Source organism: Sphaeramia orbicularis, chromosome 13 (assembly GCF_902148855.1).
Source record: "Sphaeramia orbicularis chromosome 13, fSphaOr1.1, whole genome shotgun sequence".
NCBI classification, from domain to species: Eukaryota; Metazoa; Chordata; class Actinopteri; order Kurtiformes; family Apogonidae; genus Sphaeramia; species Sphaeramia orbicularis.
The window spans coordinates 31,518,412-31,534,437 of NC_043969.1; the positions used below are offsets into that span (position 1 = coordinate 31,518,412).

The following is a 16,026-nucleotide window of genomic DNA, read 5'->3' on the forward strand; positions in this document are numbered from 1 at the left end:
ATTCAACAATATTCACAATTACAGGCTTTGTGGCGCATACCCAATACAGACAGAGGCAATGAATAAATTAAGCATTAGAGTCCTACTCAGAGGTCACCATGTATTTTGCTGCCATTTTAAAACAGGCAGATCACCGTGGAATATGGCAGAAGAATGCGTCCAACCAGAAGTAAGCGAGCTGTAAATGGGCGGCCATTGGGGAGAACCTGAATAATTTATAGCTTTTCTTGTTGTGCTGCACAATCAGGGGAGGTTTATTTCAAACAAAGGCAACATGATGTTTGATATGAATTTCCGTGATGCTTTGTCTCACCCTGACATGTTTGAACTCTGCATTTTCATGTGGATTACATTTATTTGATCCACGCAAATGCTGACACGCAAATGTAATTGATGCACCTTTACACGTTCGCCCGATTTGTGGGCGTCTGGATGTAAGACCAGAAAGATGCATTTCAGCATGCTCTTAATCTGGCACCTCTCATCTTCTTGCAGCCTGGGACGTCCCACTACGTCTATCTCCAGAGATGCAGGTCTCGCTGACACAATTCTCCTGAGAAACTCACAGCATGAACCGTTAAACACGGCACTTTTGTAAGACAACATACTGTGAGGCTGTTTTCCTACCAGAAGTCAGTGGAAAATATGTGTTACCTAGTCTGGGATGTTAGAACATGCAACCTTTCAAAAAATACAGTGGTTAAGCATAATCTGCAAAGGAAGCATAACATCTGATACACTATGTATGTATGTTTGCAGCCATTTCCCCCTCTCTCTCTCTGTACACCATCATATTCAATTTCTTTGCGGTTTTCAACTTCAGCTTAGATTCCACAGTCAATGGTTGCAGCTCAAATGACTATTTCTAGAACAATTAAGAGAAAGAGACAGAGACAGAGCAGCTATCACTTATACAGACGCAATCAAGATGCACATTTAACCTCCTTTCATTTAACAGACTGGATTTTTTTTTTAAAATACAAACAACACAACACACATTTTTCCATTTACAATTAAGTTCCTATGATAGATTTTTTGACATCTGATACCTGTCGATACCATGATGTTTACCAGTTATGTACGTTTCCCTCAACAGCACACTAACTGTAGCTTGGGGACCTGATCAATTGATATGTCAATAAGTAGAAAATGAAACAAATTTTATAATCAATAATTCTTTTCTGTTATTAGTGCCATGATAATATTGACTGGATTAAGCTTTTGAAAGGTATAGTTGTGTGGTAATACTGACAACATTTGGATTTTAAGATTTTCTTTTTTTTTCCAACTCTCTTTATGGAATTTTCACACTTTTAGAACACATTAAACAGATAATGCAAACATCACATGTTCTACACGTACACACTTACACTGCACATCATGCTTCACCCAAATTTAAGTTGGATATCTTGATAAAAGTATACAAAAATATATGTTATATTCACACATACACAGTCACGGAAAAAAATTATTAGACCAGCCTTGTTTTCTTCAGTTTCTTGTTCATTTTAATGCCTGGCACGACTAAAGGTACATCTGTTTGGACAAATATAATGATAACAACAAAAATAGCTCATAAGAGTTTAATTTCAGAGCTGATATCTAGCCATTTTCCATGTTTTCTTCATAATAACCAAAATAATTTGAGTTCTTACATCAACAGCTATGGCACTGTACTGCTAAAAACAGTGCTTTAAGACATTCCATGTTTTCTTTTCTGTCTATTTTAGTCACATGATACACACAGGAGTTGGTACTTGATTGCATAACCATTGTTTTTGATGGTCTAATAATTATTTCTTATTAACTGTATAAATCTATGCCTTACAACCATAGGGCTTAAGACAGGAAAATACATTTTAAAAATTAAAAAAAAAAAAAAGGGGGGGGGGGGGTGTCTTTCCTCATAATAGTGCTAAACAATAATCTACCTATATATAAAAGATTTTCTGACATAATGTATAGACTGTATAGTTTCTATTACTATTATTATTATTTTTTATTTTATACAGTTTTTTTTCTTGTTTTTTGCACTATATTTATGTATGTGCACTTTCTTTCTTGCACTTTCATCTGTTGCTGCCTTGACCACTGAATTTCACCGTTATGTGATCAATAAAATCTAATCTAATGTAATGTTATCTAATCTAATCTAATATTACTGAGCAAATTGTCTGTTTACTTGAAAAAAAAATGCTAGAGAAGTCAATAATGGCGATAATCATTTCATGAAGTTTCTAGTTGTGGAGAAGGAGACATGTTTATTTTCTCTGTGGCATATACAGAAATGTTTTTGCAAAACTCACTGCACATCCCTTCTCTTGTCCTTCTAATTAGCTATTGTTTACAATATAAGCAAACATATTAATAGTCGCATACAAACACACAGCAGTGGTACAGAAACACTTAGCTCAGCAGGTAGCTGCACTAGTTTTCTTGTTGGCACTGGGCTGTTTCTCTCCAAACTATTTTAAAAGGAAGTTGTCACATACAGCTGTGCTCTCAGTATGCAGTGTTCGTCAAAGACAAACCAAATTGTAACCTTTCAGTGTTTATCAAACCCAGATGTGGATGTTGCTGCTCAGCTGTCAGGCGTCCCTCAATAAATCAGTCTCACGTTAAAGAGCTCAGAGGGATTTATTTGTTTTATTTTTTATTTTTTTATGTCAAATGTCACTTTACAACAACAGGTTTAGGGTTGAGAGTGCCTCTGCTGTTTTCCCACAAGACGTAAGTGAAAGCCTTACAATGCATTAACATAAAGTATATATAGCCTAGAAATATAGGAGGAAAGAAAAAATAAACACATGTGAATAAAATTACCATAATTATTAAATTTGTTTGATGTGAGACTCCAAACAAAGGTCTCTTTTGATTTAGAGTTTCACATTTCACTTAAGTTTCTAACAAAGACTCAAGAGGATTATCTCCCATTTGCAGCTTGTCTTTGGGATCAGACAGCAATTTGGCGGAGTGTGAGATGGTATAAGTCGTGCTGCACCGCACATACAGGTGCAGTGGCTCAGAGGAATGTTTGCTCACCTCTCTATGATAATCTATTGCTCATCAAAGAGATCTATTTTCTGCCCTCTTTGTACCTTTTCTGCTGGACTGCAAACTCTGACAAAGTACCCCAGCCTGTGCTCTTTAAGGATGATATATGAGAGTTATCCCGTGGATGTTGTTGGATTACAGGATGGGGCTGTGGGTGCAAAGCCGGGTGGTGACATGAGGAGAGTAAATAAGAAATATGGCATTTTTCTGTAATTCCAAAAGATTATTTATCTTCTGATCAAGTGCAGCTATCAACATGCCAGTAAACAACTCAAAGAAGCTGAAGGTGCTTTAACACTGTGAAACTGAACTCAGCATCAACTATTAACCCTCATTTCCTCTTGTTTTTTTCTATAATTGCGGGTGTCATGACTTCAGCTATTATTCTGAAGAGACATCAAAGCAGTTCAATAATTTTCTTGTGGAGAGCAAAAAGTAATGTCGCTTCATACATTCTGATTTATAGTCATTTGTATATGACACAGAAAAGAGATTCAGTGCTATTTAACAGAATTTAGCAGAAATCGAAGCTAAAACTAAATCACAAATTCTCTCATATACACATTCATACAAAGGGATTCCATTGTATGTGCAATCTAGCTGTTGTTCAACTGTAGTATTACTTTGACACAATGTGTTTCGCAACAGCCATTTCTCAAACTGACACAGAATAAAGAAGGGTTGCGGCCTCCTCCTGTTTAATTATAGCGCCTTGAGAAAAGCAGCAGATGCCAACAAAAGACATCAAAACAGCCATTTGCATGAAGAGAGTCTAATTTCGAAATGACTCAAAAATCTATATTTTCGTGAACTGATATTTCGGTGCACTCAACGTGCTTTCATGGAGGAAAATGGTTAATCGAAGAGCTTTGCATTTTCGCAAGATTTAAAGCACATGTTAATTGGTTCTGCTTTTTTCCTGGCACATGATAACATTAGCAGAACATCATACATTGCATGTCGACAGGAAAAGACTGCACATGCTGAGAACATGCAGGATTTAACAAACAGTAATACATATTAAAATGATAGTTATTCTTTCTCACACGCACACTGATTTATCTGCAGCACTGCAGGTAAAAATCAATCATTTATTTAAAACTTTGCTTAGGGCTGGTTAATTATTATTAAGTAGTGTGGTAATGATTTTACTCTATATAGAAAACCACTGGGTAGTTTCATAACCTGAGGAAATGCTTATGAAACCTTTGTCAAACTTAAGGGAAAGAGAACTGTTAAATAAGCATTTTAACTGCATTCTTAATAATGTGTGCTAATTAAATTTCACTATATTTATTTATTTACTTGTTCATGTTTTTCACTCTAATCTTAGTTTTCCATCAAACCTTGTATAGCTGAATGCTTTTCTAACCCCCCCCCCCCTACTTTCATATTCTCACTGACAGAATCTGTTTGAGACTGTCCACAGTTAAGGGTCACACAGATGAACCTGATTTATGTTGACTAGTGAACAGACAACTCTGTATACTGTAAAAGTAAATAACAAATCAGCTGGATTTATACCTTTGCGGTCTGATCAGGATGAAATCTAATCAAAATCCTTGTTATCAAGTTTGATGACTTCTTTTTTTCACCCCAGCTGAGAACTGTGCATTATTTCTATCTTTAATGTACTATTCTCAAAGACCTGAGGTGTGCAGAGTTGTTATGTTAGCGAATTTTTTTCTCATTAAAAATAACGACTTCTAGCTGACACATTTGACTACGAAGGCCATGTTAAAATAATGACAAATGCACAATCCGTGTAAAATAATGAATCTGTATTATTTCTGCACTCGCTTCTGTCGTATTAAGCGTTGCTCTATATAAATTAGCGAGGAGAAAAAACTAATGAAAGTATCGTCAAAGGGATAATGTCATAGGTGTCAAACTCATTTCCTGCACTCAATTCCCCACCAAAGAAATCCTCTCAAGACAAATGATGATAATTAACAATGCCATGACCACTCATCAACTTTTGTATTTAATTTAAAATGTAACATTAAAACTATAACTGCCTCAGAATACATATTTTGAATTGATGCGTTTCAGACAATCACAGAGAATCATAAATTTACCCACATCCAGTATTCACAGACAATTTTTCCTTCTCTTTTAATTAAAAATCGAAAAAGTGTGCATTCCTCTTTCATGTATTGTAGCTGAAAATAATAGTGACCACAATGACTTTCCCTTTAAACACTTTGCTCAAACTAAGGATTATTAACTTTCTATTTTAATCCAGTTGTCAAATTAGCTGATACAGTCAATTTCAATGAGCAGCACTAAAGCAAGACCCTGCCCTTGTGCAGAGAAGCATCACAGAGGACTCTTAGCTCAAAGCAGGAATAATCAATATCATTTCCCAGTGTCACATTATGTAAACCCCAGCCACCTGAAAACGATCAGGCTCAATATCTGAAACGTTTAGCCTGACCTGTGTTGATGTCACTCACATACACTGATATGGTGGACATCAATTTACTATATGTGTGATAATGCACACAAAATGTCGCACTATAAGCTGTATTTTACCCTTTATCGGGCAAGTGACTATTTTTGGTAATTTCCAAAATACATTACAGTGACAGCAACAGTTACAGTGAGGACAGTGAGTCAACAATCTCAGGTCCAATGTGGTCTACAGGGTCTGTAAGGTCCACCTCTGCATGAACAGTGAGTGTACCAGCTTTGTTAGGTACCATGAAGTAATGGTACTAATGTAAGGAATGATGTTCAAAGGGAGAATGTGGATGTGGACAGGGGTCTGGATCAGCACTTATGCTGTTGAAATGTTCTAAAAGTGATGTTCTAATGTTCTAAAATACATGTTCTTTTCACCTTACATGTGTTTTTCTTGTATGTTTTTATATTTACTTTTTGTATTTTTTTTTTTTTTTTCACTTATAGGTAAGGGACCAAATATGGTAACTTCACTGCCCTTGATTTTCACATGATAATACAATATGTTGACAAATTTCACAAAAGTAATAAAGTCTTGTTATGTCCTCCAATAACACACTAAGGTTGAAACTTTTCATTTCAGAGTACTTCTATGGGTGACCAATAAAGGGTTAAAGGCAGTGGCACAGACACTAAAAATATATAAATATATGTATATATTTCCTTTAAAGAAAAGAAGATAGCATGTTATTGCTGAATGCATCTCTTAACTTATCATTATAGCATTTGTTTTCTTTATGAGAGACCACAAATTTCTGACCTTTAAGTTAATAAGTAGTTAATTACTCTTGACAGGTCAGAACTCAAATAAGTGGTAACATAAGAAAGCTATAATTTACCCAGGTAACATCATGTTGTATAACTTCTCTGTGGCTCACATAATAACTTTTGTTTTAGAGCCTGAGAAAGTTGGCACACAATTACCAGTGTAGTGGCTTTCCATGACATTGATGAAGCTGTTAGTAAAGGGCTGGAAAAGCCACAACAAGTCAGATCCTTTAGTTCCATTACACGCTCTGACTACTTACTTCAAATGGAGCGAGAGAACTTTTGTGGGTTGTCAAAGATGTAGGAAATGAGAAAACAATGGGCACAAAGCCCAAAGTAACATCACAGTAAGAAGCTTGTGAGTTTTCCCTCACAAAGGCATTTATGAAAATGTGTCATTAAAGATATCCAGCTGCTCCATTCTCTAAGAGGTGATAATGTGCTCCTGCAAGACTTAACAAAAAGAACATGTGGCTCGGTTCAAGCTGAGTTTATGTCACGTGAGAGTATAGCTGATGAAGAGCCGCCTTGATCTATCTGCAAATACTACCAGGGACGGGACTCTGGTCACTTTCAGATGGGAATGATCAGAACCGAAAACACAAAAGTGGCGTTGCGTTCTCATGCTTAATTCTGCGTTTAGATGTGTGTTTTGGGGGAAAAAATCTGCATGCAGACGGACACGCAGAAGTGTGTGAAACTTCCTTTTTATCGATGTAGTATGCACACCAGGTGGCTAGGTGGCATCACCACCACCAAGACCAAGCACCTGCATAGAACCTTTCTACTTCTCTTCCTGTTCTCTCCTGGCACGAAATATAATCACAAAACAGGAAAACAGAACATCTCTACTACTTAAGCGTGAGAACGTAACACCACTTTTGTGTTTTCGGTTCAGATCATTACCATCTCTAAAAAATTTGTGATACTTGCTGAAATGACTCTTGGATGTAAATTAGAGCGGCTAGGGCAACTTGACGGTTTGACAAGGAAATAATCTGACATAATAACAATAACAATAATAATAATAATAATAATAATAATGGATTCCATTTCTATAGCGCTTTTCAAGGCATCCATAGCACTTTACATTATTGATCCATTATTCATTCGCGCTCACATTCACACTCTGGTGGTGGTAAACTATGTTTGTAGCCACAGCTGCACTGGGGCATGGCTGCCAGTTCATGCCAAACGGCCTCTCCAACCACCACCGAACATTCATACATCAGTGTGAGTGACACTGGATGGTGGGTGAAGTATCTTGCCCATGGGCACAACGTCACATGACTACAACTGAGAGGGATTTGAACCATCAACCCTTTGGTTATTGGACAACCTGCTCTATGTTGCTGTTTTCCTGTACTGGTGCATACAGCAACTCTGACCCTAACCCGCAGCTCCCTTTAGACGGTGACATGAGAGTGGAGTGTTCTGAAGATTTCCACTCTGAAAGGTGGTTTCACTTTTTTGCATTTTCTACCCCCAAATATTGCCGCTGCCGTCTAAACAAAAGGCACATCTGCTAAAATATTTTGTTGTTTTCACCCGAGAGCATTGTTGTGTAAACTGGGCCTCAGTTTGTCAGAGAATGTGGAGCACACAACAGCAGAACATTACAGACATTCACCTAATAGGGATTCTCTTTAATGTTTGATATGTCCTTGATGGCAGCTCCATAAATAATTGCTTCAGCTCTGGATTAATAGTCAGAAGAACTTCCCCTCCCTGAGTCATTATTTACAGTTATAAAGCAAATTCTCTATGACCAAACATAAATTCCTTTGAGGAATATCAGAGCTATGCATGCTCATAAGTTTATCAAATGATCAATTGTATGTATTCTGTGTCCATGTTCAGAGCAGCCCTGGGTGTTTTCTTCTGTTCATCAGAGGGGCTGTTTTCCCTATTGAGATAAGAAATTAAATCTGCAGGAGCAGAGGATGCTGGGTTTGCTGCAGGGTGGCGAAGCAGCAGCTCTGATAATGGAGCCGACTCCCATTGCGCAGGCTATGAGGCAAACAGCCGTGGCGCCAGCCCAACCCTGCCTATGTGAGAGGATAGCTAACAGTGTCACTGAACACAGGCTCTCCCTCTCTGCCTCTCTCTATGTGAACATGTGGTTCAATCTGCATGTGACAAAAAGGGGCGGAACAAAGAGATATCAGATATCACAGTTCCTATATGTTTTCATTTGAGGAGACATGTGGGTGAAGAAGGAAAATGCATTGATAAAAATTTAGAATTTATGTGGTTAATGTAGTGACAGTATGCATGCCAACTGTGGCCTCAGGGGGAAAAAAATCGGTGATTGATCCAATCTGTGTATCGTCTTCCTGAACTCTCCCTTTGCCCTGTCACCGTCTGGATGTGCTATGTGACTCACATATTATGTAAATGTAAAGAGGGTTTTAATTTCAATTTGGGCACTCACCAGAATATCCTGTCGTTTTGGATGCTCCTCACAGGGTTCACTTCAAAGCAGTCTGCAGAGAGAAATAAACGGTCACACCTTAATGTGCAAGCACAAATAACATTGGGAGCCATCCGCCACCAGTTGTAATAGTGTCAGAATCATAAAAAGGTTCAATTTATAGCTGAACCTTTTTATACATTCCTAGACTCAATACAAATGATTTGATATTTCTCTAGTGGTGGGATCATCATTTTCTGCTCAGAGCCTCTGTTGAAGATGTAATTTAAAACGAGGCAAATTCAAGCAGAAATATAAAATTACCTCACACCTTCTTTGAAGATGACTTCTTTTATAAAAAAAACTATTTTCATGACAATGATGATGTTTTTTTTTTATGATAATTAACCATACACCGTACATTGAAATTGTCATTATATGTCCCTTTTTTAATAGATATTAAAATGGATTGCATGTATTATGTGTATGGCTTGAGTTGCCTGCATGTGATGTGTTTTCTTTGTTCTGTATAGTGAGAATAATATGTAGCACATATACGCATATGATCAGAAATGTCATATATTATAATAGTTAAGATATATTATTATAGAATCTAATTATGTAATAGTGTCTTAACAATACACACACAGACAATCCCCCAGGGTTGTTTCTGTCACATTTGGGAATCATCCAGCATTAAAATGATGTTGCATTACAGCTAATAACATGATAATATGCTTTAGTAATGTAATAATAACCTTTTAATAAGTCCAGTAATATCCAGTGAACATTTTTGTAAGTAAAAATGGTGATTACATTATTATTATAATGATGAAATTAAGCGTTTTTTATGTCTAAATGTTCCCTTTTGTTCTTAGGTAATACTGTAAAAATGATATCTTTAATTCTGTGAATAATTGGCTGGATGACCATGAAATGCAGGTTGTTTCTATCTAATTTCCCAATAATATTAGACTAATTCAGACTAAACACAAGGAGGCAAGAGCCAATCAGCACCTAGAACGCAAACAATCTGACCACCATTCAGGTTCTGATTCCCTTTCATGACACTGCAATAAGTAATAGACAAAGTAGACGGCGAAGATGAGAAAAAATATATAAGAGTCCTCAAGAATAAGAGTTTTATTCACAGTCTCATGAAGGCCAACAGTATAAAACCTTTTCAGGCTTTTTAATGTTTAGATCTTGCTGAGGAGTTTCTTTTCATTGATAGCAGCCAGCGCCATCAAGGATAAACTAACCATGAATTAAATAAAAGAAAATGACTAAATCATCTTCTTTTGTACTAAATTAGCATTAAAAAATCAATAGTTAGCTTGTGGTAGGACCTAAAACATTGAAAAAAAACAAAAAAAACAGCTAAAGTTGCTTGGACTTTGCACTGCTGTCCTTTATGAGATCATCAATAAAATCTTTGAAGTTTGCTATAAACATTGCATTGTATGACATTTTCTCATCTTCACCAGCTCTCTGTGAAGTCCTCTCCTTTTCATGCCGTCACTGTCCAAGCCCTGCAGCAATATGACAAAAAAAAAAAAAAAAAAAAAAAAAAGCCCATCTCGATTGGTCGTCTCATGTGCATTTAAAGTCCTGACACTTGTGCGTTTTATCTTATGTGGCGTGACATATGCGTGACATCTGGGATGCCTCATGACATCCCAACACAAAGAAAAAAGCAGCACGTTGGACACATCTTGGCTTTCCATTACAAGTTCTGTCACTTGTATCATGTTATGCTCCGTAGCAGTTGTTACTTTTACCTCATGTCCACGTCTTTCTGCATACGAGACAAGCCCGTATCACACACACACACGACTCCTCAGATGCCATTGATTACATTCTACTTCTTGAATATTGTTGGCTCATACATATCACAAATGTCACCAAATGTAAAGCACTGAAAAGTAACTTGTAGTCTGTCATGCCTCTCTACCACAAGATTTATGTCTCTATAATTATGTATTTTCTGCCTCAAAATGTAGTGGTACCATCCTGATCATATGTACCGTGCCTCCAACTGGCCCAAGCAAACACCATTACATACAATATATTTTATGAATTGTAAATAGGGCTGTCAAAATTAATGTATTAACGCCGAATAATCCATCATCATGATTAATCTGATAAAAAATTTTAAAACAATTAGCCCATCTGACTAACCCATCATGACTATGAACATCTCTGCCAATGCATTTCGGGCAGTTTGTCCAAGTATAGTTACTGTCATGCATGAACAAATGGGCAGTTGATCTGGTAGTGACAGGCAGCAGAACCAACCCATAAATATGGAAGACACTAAAGAGCACGTTGGCCTTCTGGATGGAAATATGAGGACAAAAAACCCAAGACGTAACAGCTGTTTCAAGTTGTTTTGTTGAAACTGTTGAAGGTGTTTAAGAAATAAGCTAAGTGCATATATACTCCCTTGTTTCTTGAGTCTGTTTGTTCATGTAAAATGAAACGCGATTAAAATAGATTAAAAATTAATGACATTTAATCATGATTAATCAAAATTAATTCACAGCAACCCTGTGATTAATCTGATTAAACTTTTAATTGTTTGACAGCACTAATTGCAATAAACTCTATAGATAAAAAAGGGGGAAAAAAAAGGTATGGTATCACTAGATGGATCAGAGATATCATGCACTTTCTAAAACTTGAAAAAATAAGATACACCCTACAGCTGATACAGTAGAGTAGAGGCCACCCCACCCCCTTTTTTTCTTTTTTTAAAATTATATTTCCCTTGTTTGTCTTATGTATGTTTTCAATTATGTCAGCACCTTAACTTTGAAAGTAACATGAAATATTATCCAATCAAGACATGTATGTTCTTAATTGGCATCTCTCATGGCTAAGATGACCATATGCACTGTACAACCACACATGTAACATTTGCATTTGAGGGCCGAATTGAGGGCTGGGGTGGGCCTGAGAAGGGAATGGAAACCTTGATTGTTGTAACTAAAATACTGCTTCACTTCTATACTGTCAGTTTTGTGCTTTGCATATGCTCACCTGCAATGTATGCCACAAACAATATGTATATAATTAATAGAAAACCCAATAAAAATAGTTAAAACAAAAAAAAATTATGATAAAACTGTTACTTTAGTGAACACTTCAGTAAATAAGTAAAATTAAGTCATAAATGACACATTCTGTCATCTTTCTTTCTCTTATTATCTCCCTGCCTACAGTGTAGACAGTTAGTATCATTTATTGGAGGATCTGAAGTAAACAAATCTATAAAGTCCCCCAACATTGGCATAATGTCACAACTGCATTCAGAAATAACAGAAATCCAATGACTACAACACTTGTTAGAAAGTTGTACATTTTCATTAGGACACTAATTAGAGATTTGTGAACAGTTGGAGGTAGCAACATTTGACAGAAGTGACCATATTGCAAATCCCTATGTGGGAATGTGTACAAAAATATAGTGACCTACCTAATATATACTGTATAATACAGTGACCTCATGTGACATTGACCGTCTTAGTCTCTATGACAGTAAATTAATTCTCTGGACAGCACTGTGACCCATCATTCTTTGAGAAGTTTATTCCAGTGTCATTCACGCATGGTGCACTTCACTGTGATGTCTATTCATGTTCCCCGCAGAACACTAACACTAAGGAGTAAACAGAGGTATAAGGACATTATCTAAGAGTGATGTAGTCCCTGTTCTGTGTGTCATTACTAACTGGCACAGCTTGGCTAAAGATCTAAACTGGAAATATACTTGGACAGAACCCATCAGGCCATTATATAGGAAAACTTACAAAGAATATTAAAGCAAACTGCTCATTATGTTATAAACACTTTATTTTGGAACTGTTCTAGTCTTTGGAAGAAGTTAAGTTGATTTGTTATTAATAATACTGACTCAAAAAATACTCTTAATTACTGTTTTAGCAACATTTCACACCCATGAATCCAAATTCAGTAACTCAAACATACTAAAAATGAAACAAAATAGATAAAAAATAATCCGTTCCTCCCAAAACAACTCCTTCCTTATCTCCTCTAGATCCCAGGTGACTATTAAGCTACATTTTAGCACACAAGTACAAATATATTCATAATAAATAGGTACAAAATATTAACATCACTGCAGATTAAACTGTTATCATCATTTTAATGTATTAACCACATCATCTGCAGCATCTGAAAATAGCACGCTATGCCTGTGATAGTTTCCTGAAAGGAAAGGTCGGATTTTCAAGAGTTTTTTTTCCTTCCAACTAACCATCTGTGATGCAAAGACACTTAATTTACAGTCTTCTAACACAGAACAGCGCAGTAGTTTTTGAACGCTGGCATTTTCTCCTTCCTTAGCTAAGCACCCCAGGACTGGGATGAACCAGACAAAACAGGTTAGATATAAATAGTTTTCAGATGACATGAAAAAACTTCTTCTTGGAACTCATTTAAACTGCTGCAATACTGTATATAGACCAAAACAATTCGAGGTAGGCACAATTCCCCTCTCCATCCCCTGTGAACACCTAAGCGGCGCACATAGAGCTATCACAGTTAATTGAAGCTTTTGTAGATGAAGAAAAAAGGACCATTTTACACTTTTTCCCCCTTTTTCGGAAATAATGAAAACAGAGGAATAGCTCTGATTCTCCTCTGTCAAATTTAATTGCCAATGTAGCAATCTTGATTAGCATCTCAGCGGTGGCTTTTTTCTTTTTTTTCTCCTCTTTAAATCGGGCCAAGTTAAGCAGTTTGTCCAAGCCAGACATATTTACCAAACCCAAACTCTGAGAGTAAACAAAGCAGGCCTCCGCAAAAGACCCTGCCATTAAGAGCGACCTTTAAAGGCTGTTTAAAGGCAGCAGTCACCCCTTAGATAAAAAAAACAGAGAGGTCTCTTTTTCTCTAAACACCTTTGCACTTTCTAATTGTGAAAAAAACTCTCTCAGATAATGCCGGTGACTATTCAAAGCAGCATTTGGATCTTAAATCTTTTAGGCTTTTTAAGCCTTTGATGCAGTGACCTATTCCTTAGTGTGGCTTTTTGAGAAATCTTAAATACATCTTGATTTTTCTATTTCCAAATGTCATTATGTAACGTCCAGTGGCCAGCTTCCCGACTGACCCAAGACAGTGATGTGAGAAGTACAATTTCACGCATGCTGTACTTCACTGAGATGTCCATCCTATGTTCATGTTCTCTGAAGCATCTACTGCCGAGGAATTGATTAATACACACAGCACACGCACTCGAACTGAGCAAGTCATGCAGCAGCTTGAGCTATAATCCTACATACTGTGATGGCATGCTAACTGCCTCTCCATCTCTTCATCAAACACCCACTCACATACAGATCAAACACATACAGCACACTGCACACACACACATAGGTTCAGGAGAAAATATCCCGGCGTACAATTTAATTACTATTGTTATAGCTCTAATTAAACACACAGGTATTTGAAAAGTATGACTTGAAAATAGGGTGGCAACGTTGAAAACAAAATCAGCTCCGCTTCAAAACATCCATCAGAGATCAAATGTCATTAGGCTCAGATACTGCCTGCAGTCATGTCTGCATTTCTGCACCAGAATTAGTAAATTAGAGCACTCACAGGTTTTCAAATGCTAGTGTTGTTGAACAAAAGGCTTGACATTCAGTCTAATCCACACAGACAGAAAGAGACATGTAATCATACTACATAGAAGACTGATGGGCTACATATGATCGATGATTTGATTAGATATTAAACTGCGGCTGTAATGAAAATGGTTTTGTTTTTCCCTGTCTTTCAAAACCCAGTGCGGCAGCCAGGGCTTCTCATTTGCAGCCATCCTCAAGGACAAACAGCTATTTGTTCAGCGTTCAGGACCTCAGAGCTTCGGTACACACAGGGCGAGGCAGGCGTTTGGATAACTGTAAGCTTGGATTATGTCTCCACATAGCGACAAAATGGACATTTATATTTGATGTTTCTTCACAAATTTTGCTAAGTTTAACAAACGATTTAATACTAAAAACTGAAACATGATACTGCTTGTATTTTGCAGGAGCTGTTAAGATTTTGCTGTGTGACTGCAGGCCAGCGATGTCCATAGAAACATTATCACCTCACAGTCGAAACACCCTCTAGAATTCCTAATGAAGAGTGAAAAAGAACCTGCTACAGGGCCTTTCTATAGCAGCATCTAAGCCATGTGTGAAAACGCTTGGCACACAGCACATCCACTTCTCTATTACTCTCCTAGACTCGCCACAAGGCTAAAATAAACATTTTGAGGCCAGGACCCATGGTGCTATTATAACACCTTCAATAAAAAACAAATAACGAAACATATATTAAAACTCGGGTATGGTGAACTTAAGCATTAGAATTGAATTTAGTGTTGGGGCAAGAGCTATGTCTGTGTGTTCTAAGTAAGGTTTTTCAGCCTGCTAAATCCCCCCTCCCTTGAAGCAATCATCGTAGAATACCAAACAAGAAGTGACAGGGTGAAAAAGGGAAGGAAGCAAAAAAACAGCCGCTCTAATATGCTGTGTGTTTAACTGGTAGATTCACAGCAGAGTTGCCTTTGTGGTGCACGTTAAATCTTTCTTTTTTTTTTTCACCCTATATAAACTGCCCTACACTGGTTCCTCTAAGTGTGATTTAACAGACAGCATATGGTTCTCTTAGCAAACCCACACAGTTGGCACACTGACCATTACTGGTACCTCCAGGGCGGCTGGTGTGACCTCCAGAGATGAAAGCTCCAGACAAAGGTAACAACCTAAGGCAAAGAAGAGGCCTGTACTGTGGACTGCAGAGAGGTGGAACACATTAGTACAGAGGGATAATGGCGACGGCAGAGGTGTAAAATGACGAGGAAAAGATCGCGCTAATGTTTTTCCTATAGTGTTTAACGTGACGACGATGTTGTGACTCTTTTGTTTAAAAGGGAAGCTCTTTGTGAAGTAGACAGTGACCGGGGTGACACACAGCCATAATACAAGTTGCCTGAGAGAATCACGTCAAATAATATCCGCTCTAATAATTGCTCTAGTTATGCAGCTATTTTTATTTAAAAAAATGCTAAACCCAAGTCGGTGTCAGTGTAATCCTGAGCCTTGCCTCACATATATAAGTCAGTGAACCTAGGGCAACATGGTAAGTAAATAATGCACTTAGTCACCTCATATGAATACTTATGCAATAAGCACAACAACAGCTGTGCACCGGTGACCACAGAGGTCAGTCAGGTTACTCATGAGTCTCCAAGCTGAGCATTACAAGAAACTGAAAGATCAGAGTTTCCCTCAGTTCTCGATGAGTCA

The 16,026-nt window shown here is 37.2% G+C and overlaps 1 protein-coding gene across 2 annotated transcripts in view; it reads right to left on the reverse strand.

Annotated features, from left to right (window-relative positions):
• Nucleotides 1–16,026, reverse strand: part of lrfn1 (leucine rich repeat and fibronectin type III domain containing 1) — a 136,561-nt gene that overhangs the window by 71,463 nt on the left and 49,072 nt on the right. Inside the window, exon 2 of one of the 2 annotated variants that reach the window (XM_030152904.1) lies at nt 8,720–8,771. The exons of the other annotated variant lie outside the window; for it this stretch is intronic. The gene's annotated coding sequence lies outside the window, so the exon portion shown is untranslated. The remainder of the gene's footprint in view (nt 1–8,719; nt 8,772–16,026) is intronic. 2 annotated transcript variants of the gene reach the window in all.